This window comes from Herpailurus yagouaroundi, unplaced genomic scaffold (genome assembly GCF_014898765.1).
Source record: "Herpailurus yagouaroundi ecotype Mexico unplaced genomic scaffold, PumYag 182, whole genome shotgun sequence".
In the NCBI taxonomy this organism is placed as follows: domain Eukaryota; kingdom Metazoa; phylum Chordata; class Mammalia; order Carnivora; family Felidae; genus Herpailurus; species Herpailurus yagouaroundi.
In genome coordinates this window covers 43,719,411-43,732,253 of record NW_024412413.1, presented here as the reverse complement: position 1 = coordinate 43,732,253, position 12,843 = coordinate 43,719,411, and positions in this window count along the sequence as shown.

The window sequence follows — 12,843 nt, the reverse complement described above, 5'->3', positions numbered from 1 at the left end:
TTCCTTCCTTCCTTCCTTCCTTCCTTCCTTCCTTCCTTCCTTCCTTCCTTCCCTTCTCCCCTTTTTCTTATCTGTCATCCTTTTAGTGTGACAATATAAATTAATGTCTTGTAAGTGAATTAAGATTCAATTTTTGTGTTTTCCTTAATTAATAAACATCTGCAAGAGTGCAATTTCACTCTATTGAATATAAATATTCTAATTGCTGAGAAACTGTGCATGGGGGAAAAAGGAGAGACAGGAGGCAGAAAAACAGTTATTTAACAAAAATTATATAAAGAAACTATTACTTCACAAGGAAAAATGAGGTAATATTTGAAATTATAAGTTTATGAATTTTGAACCATTATGTACGTGAAATGTGAAAATAACAGCTCTCCTGATATTTTGTTGGGTAACCAGAAACAAGAAAATTTATGACTGCATTTAAGAGTGGGGGTTCAAGAATTAGACTGCCTGAGGTCAAAACTAGGATCTTCCATATATTAGCTGAATGAGCTGGAGAATTTTCTAAAATTCCCTTAGTTTTCTCATCTATAAAATGAAGATAATGATGTTATATACATCAGGGCATCTGGGTGGGTCAGTCCGTTAAGCATCTGCCTTTGGCTCAGATCATGATCTTGCAGTTTGTGAGTTCAAGCCCCACGTCAGGCTCTGTGCTGACAGCTCAGAGCCTGGAGCTTGTTTTGGATTCTTGTCTCCCTCTCTCTCTGCCCCTGTTCAGCTCACGCTCTGTCTCTCTCTCAGAAATAAATAAACATTAAAAAATTTAAAAAATAAAAATATTATGTTATATACATCTTAAGATAGTTGTGGATAAGTAATAGTCAATGTTTGTAAGATGGATAGAACGATTCTTGGAAAACACACGGCACTTCCACCAAACTTGAAATTTGCCTGGTGTCATTCTTTAATCTTCTCCTTCTAAATTCTCCACTGCTGTCCATTCCTCTTGGCAACAAATATAAAGAAATTAGATTAGTCTTTTGAACTTTTTATATTCATTACCCTGAAACTTTGTCAATTTCTCCTCCACAATGGTTTTAGAGAAGTCTCCACTGAAAACATCTGATCTCAAATTCACTTACTCATGGATTTCCACACCGTTACTCATCAGTATTCCTATTTTCTCCGTATAGGTGTTTTGCCTAACCCTGTTTGTCGCCTAATATGTGGTCTTCTTTACATTTAGAATGTTTTCCCACTTTATACCAATTGAAATTCCATACTTTCTGCTGTGTACTTTAGGAACACTTTGGCAACTAATCTGACCTCAGACCAATTCGTTATTTTGTTAGTGCCTTTTTGTAAAATGCTTGTAATGCGCTATCACTTATTTTTTTTGAATCAGATACTGCTGTTAGGTTGTTTCCCTAACTGCAGCTGTTACTCTTGGAATCAACCACATGCAACATGTTTCTGCACATGTGCATTTTTCAAAGCAGTATAAAATATCTTCCCTTTAGCACATCTTTACTAATTATTCACTTACAATTATTCACTAATAATTAACTTTATTCACAATAATTCACATTCAATTCACAATAATTGCAATTATTCACTAATTATTCATCTTTACTAATTATTTGCTTTGATTTATAAGGGTCTATATTCTATCAATCACTTGCTAGGTTGCTTTTGGCAAATCACTTTACACTTCTACATCTCCGTGCCGTCATCTGACAAAGTAGGCATTGGGTTATATGCTGGATAAAGCATGGAACTTCAAAATTCTCCAATAACAGACTTAGAAACTGCTTGCCATGCATCAGGTCTGCAAATAGCACCTCAGTGAATGTCTCTTTGTGGATATGTGTGGAAGTTTTCCTCAGATACATATTTAGGAGTGGAATTTCTGGGTCATGGAAAATATTCTTATTTAATTTGACTGAGTACACTCATATTGCCTTCCAGAATGACTACACCAGTCCACAGTGACTGAGGTTTAATGTATAGAAACATCCACCCTAGCACTTAGCATTTTCAACTTGCAGGTCTGTTAGCTGTGAAGTGACACCTTTCTTTGATTATTAACGAACTTGAACAACTATTACGTACTCTGTAAATTGTCTGTTCTTATATTTTGCACATGTTTTTCTATTCATCACAGCTAAAAAGTGGAAACAATCTGTATCAATTTCCTAGGACTGCTATAACCATGTAGCACAAACTGGGTGGGCTAAAACAATAAAAATATATAATCTCACAGTTCCTGAGGCTAAAAGTCTGAAATCAAGGTGTGTACAGGGCCATCCTTCCTCTGAAAGATGTAGGAAAGAATCTTTCTTTTCAAATGCCAACCTCTTATAGTTTTCAGTAATTCTTATCATTCGTTGGTTTAAAACTGGCCCACTCCAGTCTTACCTCCATCTTTGCACGGGCTTCATCCCTTTGCATGTGTCTGTGTGCCCTCTCCTCTGCCTTCTTACAAGGACACTAATCTTTGTATTCAAGGTGCACCTATCTGCTGTGTGACCTCATCTCAGCTAAATATATCTGCAAAAAGTCTATTTCCAAGTGAGATCAGTTCTGAGATTCTAGATGGATATGAATTTTTTTGGGGGGTGGGGAGGGAGAACCCATTTGACCCAGTACATGACCTAAATGTTCATCAACTGAAGAACAGATAAACAAAATGTGTTTTTTTCTTTACAGTGGGCTATTATTTGGCAATCAAAAGGAATGAAGCAGTGTATGATACCCACTACTGCATGGATGAACCTTGAAGCTTATGCTCATTGAAAGAAGTCAGTGACAAGATCCTACACCTATGTAACTCAATGATTATAGTCTAGAATCGGCAAATTTGTAGAGACAGAAAATAGATTAGTGGTTGCCTAGGGGTAGAGGGAAGCATGTGGAATGACTGCTCTGGATTCCTTCCTAGGTAGTAAAAATGTTCTAAAATTAGATTGTAGTGATGGTTGCACAATTTTGTGAATTTACTAAAAATGACTGAAGTGTATAATGTAAATAGATGGATTTTATGGTATGTGAATTATAACTTAGTAAAAACTATTTAAAAAATGACTCACACACCTGGATTTGGTGTGTGTGTGTGTGGGGGGGTTATGTCATACTTCTGGAATGTGTAGTGACACTGGGTTTCTTTTTGTTGTTGACTCAAAACAATTGATGAAATATTATCTATGTACATCTAGATATATGCCTATATGCCTATATTGAGTTAGCTATTGAAAATTCTCTTAGTTTTGATAATGGTGAAGTTTGTCAACTAGAATTCCTTTATTTTTACATAAGTATATTCATCAATATTTTTATTATGATTTAAATTTTTGAAAAATTTTTAAGTCTGCCTTTTCTCCCATATCAGTAAATTGTTCTCTCCTGTATTAATATAATTACCTTGTAGTTTTTCCTTTAAAGAGTATCTTCTTTTTTTTTTAAGTTTATTTATTTATTTTTGAAAGAGAAGGAAAGCATGAATCGGGGAGGAGCAGAGAAAGAGAGGGAAAGAGAGAGAATCCCAAGCAGACTCCCTGTAGTCAGCACACAACCTGATGTGGGGCTCAGACCCACGAACCATGAGATCATGATCTGAGCCAAAGGTGAACGCTCAACCGACTGAGCCACCCAGGCACCCCTGTTTTCACATTTAGGTATTTAGTGTATCTGAAGTTCAAGTCTTATGTGTAATTAGGTAAAGATTTAATTTTACTTTTTTTAAATATCATGATCCAATTTTTGTAACACCGTCTATTATGCAATGTATACTGTATGCTTATTAAGTGCTTGCACACAGATGGCTTGATGTCTTAGTTCCCTCTTCTTTTCAAATAGTCTAGTCTTGTGACATCACCACACTGTTTTCATTACTATAATTCCCCATTTTCCTTTATCGTTTCTTAATTAGAAAGTGTATTGTGCTATCTCTTCAATAGGAGAAATGTTCCCAGTGTTTCAAATAAACTCATAATTTTGACTTTCCAGGAACTGGACCACTGTGAAGCATATGGTAGGCAATCAGTAAATATGAATAAATGAAGAATGAGCAAACGAAAGAAACAGCATGTAGAAATTATATATATATATATATAGTGTTTAGTAAACCAAAATACATGACCAATTGTTTTAGGAAATTATACAAAATTGATGCATTTAAGAAGAAGCATATAAGATATAAAGAAATGAAACAGTCATAGGGCAGAGTGGGACATGTAAAGGGGAGGCATGTGTACAAATTTACTCCTTCTAAAAGGACAAATCTTATGTCAAATGGATATTACAATCAAAATTTAAACACAACATTTAAAAAAATTTTTCAGCATATTTATTTATTTTGAGAGAGAGAGAGAGAGAGTTAGAGAACAAGTGGGGGAGGGGCAGAGAGAGAGAGAGAGAGAGAGAGAGGGAAAGAGAGAATCCCAAGCAGGCTGTGCACCTCCAGGGCAGAACCCAATGCAAGGCTCAAACTCATGAACCATGAGATCATGACCTGAACCAAAGTCAGATGCTTAACCGACTGAGTCACTCAGGTGCCCCCAAGCATAACATTTTTGATATTCAGATTAATATAATCTTGTCTAAGAGTTGTTATCTCATTATCTCGTTAATGTTATGTCTTATTACAATTAGGGCATTGCTGATTTTGAATTTGAAAATTAATACTAAACATAATTTTTAAAACCTGCTTTTAATTGGGGAATTTCAAGTTTTATTGCACTAATAAAATGTTCAGGCTCAGACAACGCTAATTACTATTTAGAGATTGTTTGCAGGTGCAAATGTGAAAACATTTCTTAAAATTGTAAACACTTTATTGTATTTAAATACCTGTATTTTATAAGAACTAGTAATGTTTGAAGTGATTTGCATTTAATTGTGTTTTAATCATTCCAAAAGTCAACAAAGTTGTAAATATTCTTCTCTAAGAAAGAATTTTTCTACTTATAAAATATCTAGGGATTCCTCAGACTGATCCTTGTCTGGGATTACTTCTGTCTACACCAAGGCCCCAGCACTCCATTAGCACGTGTTCTCACATCAAAAGTCGTTTACGTCCTGTACAATTTGTGCAGCCACCACTTCCTACTGAAGTCACTTTTTGCAGTTCTATAAACATAAAACAAGACAATGTACAAAAATGTTTGGAATATAAGATTTCATTATTGGCCTCCGACAGAGTCCATTTGAAGGGAAACCAGAAATACATTCAAAGTTATACTCTCTTGAGGTCTAGATAGACCATATAGCGCTTGGAGTTGCCAGAGGTTAGAAAAAAAGATGAAGCAAGGAAGGCAAGAGAGGAAAAAGAATTCAAATAGGGAATGGGCAATTTATACTTGCCGAATGTCCACCATGGGCCTCACTTTATGCTTGGTGTTGTTATATACCATTTCTCATCTAGCAGTCAACAAAACGCCACACATTATATTATTTCTCTAAACTACAGCTTTCTTACTGAGAAAACAAAAGTTCAGAATCAATACCTGTCTGATGTCCCTGAAGCTGCTGAGGAACACGGAGTCTAGAAGTCAGCCCTCCTGATGCTCCATCCAGCATGCACTCCACCACAGCGGGAGTTCAAGACTAGACTGAAAGTACAGATCTTGTCTTAGAAGGGATAACATAACGCAGTATTCATACAGGTAATAAAATTTGTGTTTTATCAGTTCCATGATATCTATACCCAGATCATTATTGTTTAGTCACTAATTTTTAGTTGACTTGCCGTAATGTGAACAAATCTCAGTTATGTAGTTCTGATTTTTTCATGTTTCACATCATAACTTAAGAAAAGTAGAAATACACGATTGCTTTAAATGCAAAAACAAAACCAAAAGTGTCCATTTTTCAAAGAACTGAGCAAAACCACTTGCCCAAATCCTTAGTTTACAGCTGGAAATATGTCTATAATTAACTATCTTAAATAGAAGGTTACCCTAGCAGGAGAAAGATACTTCATATTTTGTCTTTATCTTTTGTTGTGGGCATTTTTGTAAAATAAGAATAATTTAGAAATGATGTTTAATGTAATGCTGTCACAGGGAGATTACAATTAGAGAAAGCACACAGTACTTTTCTACAATCTGAAGCGAATTATGGTATGTTTCCACTAGCTCTCGACATATTTCTTCAAACTCTGAAAATGCAGTTTGGTATTCTGATGTATTAAGAACCCAATTAGTCATAATTGTTAGTTCAGCTGCAGGGTAGATAAGTTTGTTATTAGAAATCACATTTTGAATTTTTAAAAATTCTATTTTATCTTTATGTTTCTTTCTCTGAAGCAGTCCCTTTTAATTATGCGACAGTAAATTTCATATCCAACAATCAAATACAGTTTTGCTGTTTCATCAAAAAGGATCCATGTGCTCTTTGCTTTTCTGTATTTTCGTCTATGGCTTTACTTCAAAAGAAAAAAAAGCTCCTTTAGAGTAATATTCAGATAAATTTTGCATTTAAAAAATTTTTTAATGTTTATTTATTTTTGAGAGAGAGAGTGCAAGTAGGGGAGGAGCAGAGAGAGAGGGAGACACAGAATCTGAAGCAGGCTCCAGGCTCTGAGCTGTCAGCACAGAGCCTTACATGGGGCTCAAACTCATGAACTGTGAGATCATGACCTGGGCTGAAGTGGTACACTTAACTGACTGAGCCACCCAGGTGCCCCAAATTTTACCTTTTTAAAAGCATTATAAACTTGTTGAGGATGTAGAGGATTATTTATAGTAACTAGTCTTGCCCAACTATGCTTGGGTGTCTCCATTTTATGAATTAATAGCATTGATAAAAATTATGTATTTTAGCAGAATTCATTGTATCAGTACTTACTATATGTCAGGCAATGTGCAAAGAATCTTATACACAATAGTTTACTTTTAATTTACACACTGGCCCAATTTGGAAGGTAAATAGAGATGGGGAAATTGAGTAATAAAATACTTGTATGATTTAAACAGGTCATGTAGCTTGTAGGGAGCAAACTCATTTTACCCGGTTCCAAAGGGTAATTATAGCTCTTTAACAGGCACTACAAAGTAGGTATAGTGGGCAAAGTGTTGAATAGCCATTCCTATGAAATATATGTAAGGTGGTTTTACTAGTAACTAGTTTCCCGGTAGCATTGGTTGATGATCTGATTGAGAATGAGAAGGGAAAATAGATTGAAGGAAGGACAATTTTGAAAGCTGAAATGTGAACTCTTGAATTTATTGCCTCAAACAAAGGAAAATTAAAGTCTATGTCTACTGATACAAACTTGATTATTTTGATTAAAGCCTAAGTCAAAATGTTTGAGTCTGTTAAAAAAAATAGTTGTCAGTCAAAACAAAACAATAGGTTGATTTTTTTAACTTTCTTTTGTTTTTTTTAACCTTGCCAACGAAAATAGACAAATTAGTAAATGTAGAACCAATCAGAATTATACAATTTTTTTCTTTATTGTCGCCTTAAATCCGGAATTCATAGCTGTGTAGGCAATCTGACAAGAAGGTAATACTTTTCTGAATGATTGATGAACTGTAAATTCCTAGTCCTACATTAACGTAAAAATCCATAGTGAGGGCAGGTTTTATCTGATGAAATCAAACCTTCACAGACCTCATCTTTTAACCTCTACTGTACTATATGTAAAGCTGTTTAAATTTATATTAAAACTTCTGTACTTGGCTGAAATCACAAGAATATGCATGAAATACACTTTGTAGAGTTCTGTGTGCCCCCCAGTCACCCAAATGAATAAATCAATTGCAATTTAATATGTGTAGTAAGTTTAGAAAGCATTGAGCAAAGATGATTAAAGGTTGAAAAACAAGGCCAAGGAAAAAAAAGTTAAAATAAAAGTTATAATTTAGCCTCGGAAAAAAATTGAGAAGTAATTTAAGAACCGTCATTAGAGATACGAAGTCTATTTTAGACATGGTGGTAGCTGGTTGTTTCCTTTTTCCAACAAGGAAAGAACAGAAAGAAATGAAGCCAATTTGTTGTAAGCCATAAAAAAAAGAGAATATTTAAATTGTAATAGTTATGGAATATTATTTTTCAGACATTTTACTAACATAGACCAAATGTTTTTCTAAGATATAAGTATGTATGCTTATACTTACATACATGTGTGTAGTTATTTGTAAAAAAAATAATTAAGATATATAGATTCCAAATGATTAGTGTCTATGCATTTTTGCTGGTTGGGTGGGTAGCATGGACTTCGGAAAATAATAGTTCTTTTTCCAAGGCCCAGTCCTTTTAGTGCAGAATCTCATGACTCCTCTAAAACTGAAAATCATCAGCTTCATTCTTAAGTCAGGATAATACCATATGTCTCTATATATTATTGGAATAGAAAATTACTATTAGATTTTACACAATTAAAGATTGTTAGCTAGACTAATGTGAATAGCACATATTGAGGAATCAAGTATTGAATTGAAAGTCCTGTCTTTTATTATTTTTAAAGCAAGATGGTTCTTGGGGCACCTGGGTCACTCAGTCTGTTAAGCTCTCACCTCTTGATTTTGGCTCAAGTCATGATCTCATGGTTTCTGGGATCCAGCTCCGTGTCAGGCTCTGTATTGACAGCACAGAGCCTGCTTGGGATGCTCGGTCTCACGCTCTCTCTGCCCCTCACCTGCTCACAAGCATGAGCTCTTCCTCAAAAATACATAAACATTAAAAAAAAAAAAAAAAGCACACAAGGGGCATCTGGGTGGCTTAGTCGGCTAAGCATCTGACTTCAGCTTAGGTCATGATCTCCCTGTGTGTGAGTTCGAGCCCCACAACAGGCTCTGTGCTGAGGGCTCAGAGCCTGGAGCCTGCTTTGGATTCTGTGTCTTTCCCTTTCTCTGACCCTCCCCAACTCATGCTCTGTCTCTCTGCCTCTCAAAAATAAACATTAAAAAAAAGCACATAAGAGAAACAAGACCAACAATATTTGTCTGTTATTAGTAGCTGATGAAGAGAGTGAATCAAAATATGAGATCACAGCTTTAGCTAAAGCAGAACCAAGAGACTCAGAGGAATTCTGCTGATCCAAGTAATACACTGTGTATAGAGAGCTCTGGAGACCTGTAACTTTCTGCAAAGTCTCCAGAGAAGCCTGTGGAGAAATGGCCAATCACATAGACAGCAAATGTTATACCAACAGTGTACATAGAAAATGTACATATGAAAATTAAATTAAATTAAATTAAAATTAAATTACATTACATTAAATTACATTACATTAAATTAAAAGGACTTCCCTAGGTGTGCTTTTGCAATTTACTTTTGGACTTGATATGCAAAATGTTTGTTTTAATTTTTTTTTTTTTAATTTTTTTTTTCAACGTTTATTTATTTTTGGGACAGAGAGAGACAGAGCATGAACGGGGGAGGGGCAGAGAGAGAGGGAGACACAGAATCAGAAATAGGCTCCAGTCTCCGAGCCATCAGCCCAGAGCCTGACGCGGGGCTCGAACTCACGGACCGCAAGATCGTGACCTGGCTGAAGTCGGACGCTTAACCGACTGCGCCACCCAGGCGCCCCTGTTTTAATTTTTTAAAGTTTATTTATTTATTTTGAGAGACAGAGAGAGTGAGCATGGGAGGGGCAGAGAGAGAGGGAGGGAGAGAATCCCAAGCAGTCTCTGCACTGTCAGCACAGAGCCCAATGTGGGGCTTGAACTCACCATCAATGAGATGTGACCTGGGCTAAAACCAAGATTCCGATGCTCAACCAAATGAGCCACCCAGGTGCCCCCACACTGTTTTTATTTAAATGACATTTTGCTTTACCTCAGTGGCTCTCTGGTGTCTCTTTCTTTTCCAAAGTTAATTTCCTCCCTTGAAGTTGGGAGTAATATTTCCTTTTCTATCCACTTTAGAGTTTTTCCAAGGATTAAATAAGATGATAATGTGAAAAAACTTTAAAAAGTATAAATTTCTAGAAACACTGAGCATTCTCATCATGGTTTTATTTGTCATGTATGGCAAATCACTTCTGAAGTCCGCACACTGGAGGTTTGGGATCACCTGCCAGGCCTGTTTGCTTGTTTCATATTTGGAAAAGATTTGACAAATGTCAGTCATGTAATCCAAAGTGGACTAAGGAAATGATCAGAAGGCATTCGAGTAATGCTGAAACCAAATCACGTAACAAGTCTTTTGATGATGCTTTAATTGCAACTTACAGATCCCTACCCTGGCTATCTGAGGGCAAGTGGACTTCACTGAAGGAAGAACTGAAAACCTTGGCTGGGACAAGGCAAGAACTCACAGAGCCCCAAGGCTGAGGGAGCAAGAACAAAGTGACAGACTCAGGCTGCTGTTTTGGCCAGTCAGCCTCACTCCCCTCCGCCATCTATGTCACTCAGTTTACAGTCAAAAGTCCTGATAGAGTCTAATAAGCTCAGCTGGACTTACATGGCCCCATCTTGTCTTTGGGGCAGACGATAAATGTTAATAATTACTCTCTCAAGGATGCAGACAAGGAGGAAGAAGAAATGGTTATTTGAGAGGTTTCTACTAGAAGTGAGAACAGACATCGAGTAGCTAAAACAACTACAACAAATGTCTAGTATGTTACACAGACTTTGGGCTTATCACAGGGTAAATCTGGATAATTCAGTTTCTTGCCCAAATTTCCAAATACTGGAGGATATTTTTAATTGATTTTAAATAAACCATGTGTTATTTACAATAATTACTAAGAAATTCTAATATTTAGAGATATTTCTAAACATATATAAAAACATAATAGAGGATGAAAAATACATTAACTGATACACATTTTCTTGTTTTCAGCTATAATACCTTTAGAATTGCTTGGCAGTCTGACACTTTTCATAAGTTGATGGAATAGCATACTCTCCTTGTCTCTGAAAGGATTTGTCTGGATTTCAAATGGCTAATAAACCTGTGTATCCAGTTTTACCTTTAAAATAATTGATATAATCATTCTAATTAGGCTAAATGTACCCTTTGATCTTAAGTGTCCATCAAAATATTCAGTGTAGTTATCTTATAGCAATGCTGTCTATTTTTAATACAGTCTGTTAAAAATATCTCTCCATATGTTAGCTAATTGTCTCTGTAAGAAAATAAAATAGAGTTCTAAACCAACTACCTGTCTTAAAGGCAATACATTTATCCTCTTATTTTTTTTTTTCTTTTGGCAAATACTTATCAAGCAACCCAAACACTGGGAAGATAACAATAAACTGCTACCACTTATGAAGCTTAAAGTCTCATATGGAAGAAAGTAGGGGCATTTTCAACAAAACAATGCTTTGAGAAATGTATAGAAACACTTAAATCTGTCTCAGAGAGTCTAGTGATGCTTATCAAATAAGGTAGGCTATAGTTCTATATGGTACCTTTTTTCCGGCTTTATTGACATATAACCTACATAACTTTAAGGTGAACAACCTAATGATTTGATATATGTATATACTGCAAAATGATTATCACGGTAAGATTAGATACCATCCATCAACTCACATATTCACAGTTTTTTCTTGTAATGAAAACTTTTAAGATCTACTCTCTCTGCAACTTTTAAATATACAGTACAGTATTGTTAACTATGACTATAGTAGTCATCACCCTGTACACTAGATCCTCAGAACGTATTTATCTTATAATTGCAAGTTTCAAGTAGAAGATACTGTGGGAGTATATGGGGAATGTTAACATGATTGCAATAATCAGCAGGATAAAATGAACTCCTTATTTCCTTTGGGTGTGTTATATACACAAGTACAGTGGTTAAAGTAATGCTAGCTATTGTAACAAACATAGCCCCACAGCTGTGTGCTTTAAGATAAGTTTATTTCTCACTCAGCCAACACTCGGATGTGGCTGTCTTACATCAGTATGCAACTTTTCTACACATGGTGACTCAGGGACCAGGGCTCCTCCTTTCCCCCAGGACTTCCTGAGTCCCCTGCTTCCAGCCAAAATGTGAAGGTAGGTAGGGTCAAAAGCAAGCAAAGAACCCTCTTCTACTTCACTGATTGTCCTGGAAATGGCATGTATGACTTCCACTTCCATTCCATTGGTGAGAAGTGGTTATATTGGCCCACATGTCACTTTTCCCAGTGACAGCTCTATTCTATGAAAACAAGGTTATAGAATAATTGATATTAGCTGTCCTTTAGAGGTGAAAGTGAAAGGATAAATGGGAGGGAGGGAGGGTACGCAGGGGAGTAGAGGGGGGAGGGAGGGAGGGAGGAAAGAAGAGAGAGAATAGGAAAAATTAATGGGTGTGGAATTTATAATCATATACGACAATACCACCAGTGATATTAACAAAAGTGATCAAGAACAATTGACATTTTTGCAGATTAAGAATAATGAGAAATATGATTGGGGAGAATTAGGAGCTCAAATCTCTTAATACTTGTAAAAGGGTTTTATTTAGGACTTTAATTTCTCCTGAGAAATGGATAAGTAGCATAAATGAATAGATCTACATATTTCAACATGTGTAGATCTCAAAAACAATGTTGACATGGAGAGAAAACTTCACAAGTATTGAATGATGTAAACAATACTATACTAATGTGTAAACTAAAGCACAAGATATATTGTCACATTGTGCTTATAGATACAGGTATATTTTAAAAATTATTAACATATTTAATAAAAATTATCAAAATATTAAAATAAAATAGTGGAGGGATACCTAGGTGGCTCAGTCAGTTGAGCATCAGACTCTTGTTTTCAAGATCCCAAGGTTGTGGGATCAAGCCCCACATTGGGCTCTGTGCTGAGTGTGGAGCCTGCTTAAGATTCTTTCTCTCTTTGGGGCACATGGGTGGCTCAGTTGGTTAAGTCTTCAACTTCGGCTCAGGTCATAGTCTCTCAGTTCGTGAGTTTGAGCCCCGTGTTGGGCTCTGTGCT